General features: G+C 37.6%; 1 protein-coding gene across 1 annotated transcript in view; it reads right to left on the bottom strand.

Annotated features, from left to right (window-relative positions):
• DENND4A (DENN domain containing 4A) overlaps positions 1-6,172 on the bottom strand; it is a 116,610-nt gene that overhangs the window by 26,242 nt on the left and 84,196 nt on the right. The window lies entirely within an intron of this gene.

Raw genomic sequence — 6,172 nt, 5'->3', positions numbered from 1 at the left:
GCTGATATGGCATTTGACTGCTAACCAGAAGGCTGGTGGTTCAAACCCACCAGCCACTCCTCAGAAGGAAGATTGGGCAATCTACTTCCATAGAGATACCGCCTCGGAAACCCAACGAGGGGTCACTATAAAATAAGGAGCCCTGGTGGTGCAGTGGTTGAGTGCTTGGCTGTTAACCAAAAGGTCAAAGGTTTGAAACTACCAGCAACTCTGCAGGAGAAAGATGTGGCAGTTGCTTCTATAAAGTTTGCTGCCTTGGAAATCCTATGGGGCAGTTCTCTTTTGCCTTACTGGGTCTCTATGAGTTGGAATCAATTCAGTGGCAATGGGGTTGGTTCTGGTATATTTAATAATAAAAAAATTTATATTAATTGCACTAAATTGACTAACAACAGTTATACAACTGTGGTTGTTTTAGATGATCTTGAGATTTTGAGTCCTCTACCTGTTAAAATGTGAAAACCCCCATATACCCAATCAAACATTATCCAAAAATAAAAATTATTTTTTTAAAAAACTCCAAAGCCCTATGACTAGAGGTGGCTGGATAATTTCACCTTTGTCTACTATATTGATTGCAAGTGTATACCAGTCAAATGTTGAATGTTAATTTCTATTCAGAAACACTGTTCACTGCTTTCTACCCAATTACTTAGATAACAATGCCAAAAGCAGAAATTTAGATTTCTGATGATTTTTTTTAATCCTTAATATGTGGGAGTCTTCTAAAGCATTAGTCTAGGTATCATTATCAACTATTCCTACATGCTTTATTCAGCAAAATTAGTTCTCTACAATGAGGCAACTACTGAAAATGTGCTTTATTCTTTCCATGTGATGCATGCAGGTGGCAAGAAAAGCAATAAACTTGCAATCAATGTTAAACAAAGGTTGCTAGAGAAAGGTTACTAGAGAAAGAGGCCATAGAAGACCCTACAAACTAATACTGCTTAAGAAGCATCAACAAGGAAAACATAGTAGAGAGCCAAATTATTTTATATTAGCTCATGGTTGAAGATATACAAAACCAAGATAACAAGAATATACTTTCTTCTGATACTCTGGCAAACTTTCTGCTTGACAGGTTAAGTATTAACAAAGACTAGAAGGAATCTTAACACCCAAAGATAACACTCTGGAATTGCATTCAAATAGATGTGCCAGGGTTCCTTTGCAGTCAGTACTATGCTATGGCCTGAAGACAAATGTAACTGGTTTTCAGATTATTTCAGGGGTTGGGAAAACTGTCCTGAAGCCAAATTTTGCCTGGTGCTGGTTTCTGTACAGATTCTAATGAATTTTACATTTTTATTAAAGAGTTGTAAAAATCATGCACCTGTACTCACATGTAAACACATACACAAAGAATATGTGAAGAGTCTGTATGTGGCCTGCAAAGCCTAAATTATTTACTATTTTGCTTTTACAAAAAAATTTTGCCGATCCTTAGACATATCAAGTTTATATACATGCTAAATTCCACAAGACTATGCAGAAAATTGTTTCTGACCTTAGCTAAATGAGCTGTTCTATGCTAATAGCCAACAAAGAAAATCAAATTATGATGGTCAGTATTTTTATAGTCATTATCTCATCATGCCAGATTATGTCAGAAACAAAGTTTAAGATCTCAAAGGTGAGGTGATTCTCGAAAACTAATTAAAGGGCAATTTAACCCTAACTTGGCCCAGTCCTTTAGCAATTTTATTAATACAAAAATGAAAAATGATCTGAAGCTTAGCCAAGGATGCAGGCTGCCAAAAGAAAATTTAAACAAGAAATAAAATCTAAGATACTTTAGGGCAAAATAAATACAACAATGTTCTCTTTTCTTGACTTTCACATGACAGCACCTAACTGCTTTCTTCTAAGCCTGTTATTGCTTTTCCTCTTTTTGGTGAGTATTGCTTCTCATACCAGGCTATCAAATATTTACCCAAAACAAAATCCACTGCCATTGAGTTGATTCTGACTTACAGTGACCTCCACTGGGTTTCCAAGGCTGTAAATCTTTATGGAAGTAGATTGCCTCATTTTCCTCCCATGAAGCAGCTGATAGGTTTGAACCACTGACCTTCTGGTTAGCAGCCAAATGCCTTACCCACTACACTACCAGAGCTCCTTTTATCAAATGTTAGAGTTCCTTAAAATTTGGTCGTAGGCTCCTATTACTCCACACAGACACTGAATATATAAATGGACAACAACATTCTGACCCATAGCTTCTGTATAAGCAGTCCAGAAAGCCAAACTACAACCTCTGTAGAAACCAGCCTGGATGACCAACTTTGCAGTAATTGGCCCAGAATGGTCAGGATTTGATCAGACTGCCAGATTCTCTATTACTGAAATTTTTTTATCATGGTAGAATATGTATAACAACCCACTTTCCATTCCAAGCATTTTTATGTGTACAATTCAATAGCATTAATTACATTAACAATACTTTGCAAGAAAAATTCCTAAACTTTTTCATAGCCTTTAACAAAAACTCTAAATGCCTTAAGCAATACCTGCCCTGGAAAACACAAATAACCTTTGGTCTTTATACATAATTTGCCTATTCTGGATATTTTATGTAAGTGAGATCATATTTATATTTGTCCTTTTGGATCCTGGATAGAGTGGGAGAACAATGTGGAACAAAACTCAAAATCATATTTAAAAAAAAAAAAGGGATCAGGTTTGTTGGTCTGATGGAGCCTGATGGAACCACTGAGATTATGGACCCTAGCTGCCCTTCTGGTCTGGAATTGAACCCACTCCTGTGGTTTCCAGCCAAACAAAAGACAGTCATATGAGCTGAACATTTACATTAGGTAGATATACTCCTTGGAGAGAACAGTCATGGGAGAACAGAAAGGCTGTGTATGCACAGGGGGCAGGAGTTCAAGGAGGGAAGGACACAGGGAAGAGGAACCTATGGGGAGGAAGTGGGAGGGGAGTTGTCGCACTGTGGTAACTGTAGCCAATGTCATGAGACAAAGTGTATGTGAGCTGCTGTATGGAAAGTGAATTTGCTCTATAAACTTTCACCCAAATCACAATAAAAAAAAATTGTCCTTTTGTGTTTGACTTACTTCACTCAGCATTATGTGTTTAATATTTATCCATGTCACAGCATGTATTAAAGTTCGCTTCTCTTTATAACTGAATAATCCACTGTATGTTGTTGTTGAGCACTACTGAGTCGACTTCAACTCACAGTAATTCCAGGGGTCATTAGGGATTTTTGTGTTTAATTTTTTGATAAACCACCTTACTGTTTTCCAGTGTGTGCACCATTTTATCTCACCAGCAATGGATCAGGGTTCCAATTTCTCCACATTGTCTCCAATACTTTTTATCTTTAGTTTTTCTGATAATAACCATCCTAGTGGAAGTAAGGGAGCTCTGGTAGCATAATGGCTAAGACACTTGCCTGCTAACCAGACGGCTGGCGGTTCAAACCCACCAGCCACTCCTCGGAAGGAAGGTTGGGCAATTCTACTTCCGTAGTGATACTGCCTCGGAAACCCAAGGAGGGGTCGCTATGAGTCGGGTTTGACTCAACGGCACATAACAACAACAACAGTGGAAGTAAAGTAGTATCTCAATGTTCTCTCTGCATTTCTCTAATGACTAATGATGTTGAGTATCTTTTAATGTGCTTATTTAGCCATTTGTAATTTTCTAGCTTCCCTATTTTTTTACTACCTTTTCTCAACTCAGGACCAACCAGAAAAAGCCAAACATGCTCCCAAACTATCACTAATGCTCAGTTTCTAGTTAGTCTGCTGTCAGCTTCCCTATGCCTACAACCTCCAATTAGAGGATAGCTAAAACCTCCCTCTCACTGCATTCTGCTTGAAAGATTTCACATGACTTGTAGTCAGATTAATGGGAAGAAATAAATTGATGACACTCAGTGAGGAGTTTAACATAATAAAGTGTGAGGTTTATATTATTACAATTTAGGGTACATTTAAAGTAAAGGTTTCTGTGCATGCTTTTTGTTTGTTTTACTCCTCATAATTAACTCATGTTTTTTAAATTTCTAGGAACTATTATTAAACTTACATTTTTGTGTTCTTTACTGATTATTTTAATAATGAAGTCACTGAAGTGTGTAAGCATTCATGTTGGTTAGTATCAAAATGGGCAGACACCGGTTACATATTTCTAGTACTGATTTATAAGGGCAATGGTGGTTCAGTGGTGGGATCCTTGCCTTTCATGCAGGAGACCTAGGATCAATTCTGTGCCAATGCACCTCATGCACTGCCACCACTTGTCAATGGAGGGTTATATGTCACTATAATGCTAAACAGGTTTCAGTAGAACTTCCAGACTAGGAAGAAAGGCCTGGTGATCTACTTCCAAAAATCAGACAATAAAAGCTTCATGGATCTGCAACCTATCAGGCAGTGTTCCATTCTATTGTGCATGAGGTTGCCATGAGTGAGGGACTGACTCAACTGCAGCTAACAACAACAAACACTGTTCAGGTTGCTGCACAATCATTATATTTAAATGCCTCATGATATCATAATTAACTTTGCACCTACCCCTTAGATAACTATACCACGAATACAGCCACACTCCCTTTAATAATTATAATAAATGGATGTGAGATAATACAAAGAGAATATGGCTATATAAATATTAAGTGAGACTGTGTGTGTGTCTAATGATTTGTATGATTTATGAAATGGGCAAGATTTTAGGTTTTGGGGAGAGTATGAAAAATCTATTCTATCTATTCACTTCTAGAATCCTGTGATATAAGTATAGAAGTTAATAAACCTATTTCCAAGACAAGCAATAATAATTATATATAGCTAGTGATTTCAACAAGATGGACTGCCACGGTGGCTGCAACGATGGGCTCAAGCATAACGAGGATTGTGAGAATGGCACAGGACAGGGCAGTGTTTCATTCTATTGTACACAGGGTTGCTATGAGTTGGAATTGACTGAATGCCACCTAACAACAACGACAACAACAAAAGTGGGTTTTAACATTCTGGGATTAGCAAAACCAAACAAAGGTTGAATAAATCGGTTTTGTGAGGGTTGGTTCTCCTTTAAGAGGTCAGGAAGTCCATCTTGGGAGGAGGAGTTAAACTACCAGGGCTCTGCCCTAGTGGCTGGCTTGTAGTTGGTGAAGAGGAATGCTTTTGAATCCATTTGCATAGCATCACTCATAAGACTTTCAGATTTGTATAAGCTTCTCTATTAAAGAGAATAGAATTTATGATCTTTAATAGAGAAGCTTATACAAATCTGAAAGAGCCAGGCCTTTTCCATGTGGGTAAGAGCAGCAATGAGAGAGGCACAAGAACAGGGGAGGTTCATGCAGCACAAGTGACAGAAGTGATGGGGTTGGGAGAACTTAACAGACATAGAGGAGAGAACATGGGTAAACTAAGGACTCTCTTAGGAAAAAGGGTCCATGAGAGTCCTGATGTTTTCACTGACAGTTATTTGGAGTCAAAAGAGTATTGAAATTATTGTCCTTATATATCTTTCTCTCAAGGAGACTTGGTAGCCAGTGGTTAAGTGGTTGGTTGTTAATCAAAAGGTCAGGGGTTCAAACCCACTCTGCAGGAAAAAGATGGGGCAACTGCTTCTGTAAAAATTACAGCCTTGGAACCCTGGGGAGCTCAGTTCTACTTTGTAACACATGGGATTGCCATAGTTGGAAATGACTTGACAGCAATGGGTTTGGGTTTGGTTTTTAGTTTGGTTTGTTTTTATCTTTGTCTCTCATGGTTTCTGCTTCCCTTTTCCTTATCAACATGTATGTTCTGGATGCTATAGCTTGGGAAATCAATGGTTAAAATTGTTATTATTGACATTCTCACATTTTTTCAGACAATATTTCAGAATTCCCCACTGTACAATTTGTCAGTTTCAATACTAGTGCATTTTCCCTGCTACTGAAGTTGATACCAATCCTCATTTTTACAACACTAAACAGTACTACTCAAAATGTATTCCATGGACCAGCTTCCATTCTGGGAACTATTTGTTACAGGTCCACAATGAGCTAAGGGGCTTGACTAGAACATAACTCAATTATGTCCCTAAACATAATGTTTAGTCCAGTTGACATTCTTTTCACATATTATTTTTTCTTATCTGTGTGTGTGTGTGTGTGTATGTATATATATATATATATATATATATA

The sequence above is a fragment of the Orycteropus afer genome, unplaced genomic scaffold (genome assembly GCF_000298275.1).
Source record: "Orycteropus afer afer isolate SDZICR_OR568_19922 unplaced genomic scaffold, OryAfe1.0 scaffold00015, whole genome shotgun sequence".
Classification (NCBI taxonomy): Eukaryota; Metazoa; Chordata; class Mammalia; order Tubulidentata; family Orycteropodidae; genus Orycteropus; species Orycteropus afer.
This window is presented reverse-complemented; position numbering and strand designations above follow the sequence as displayed.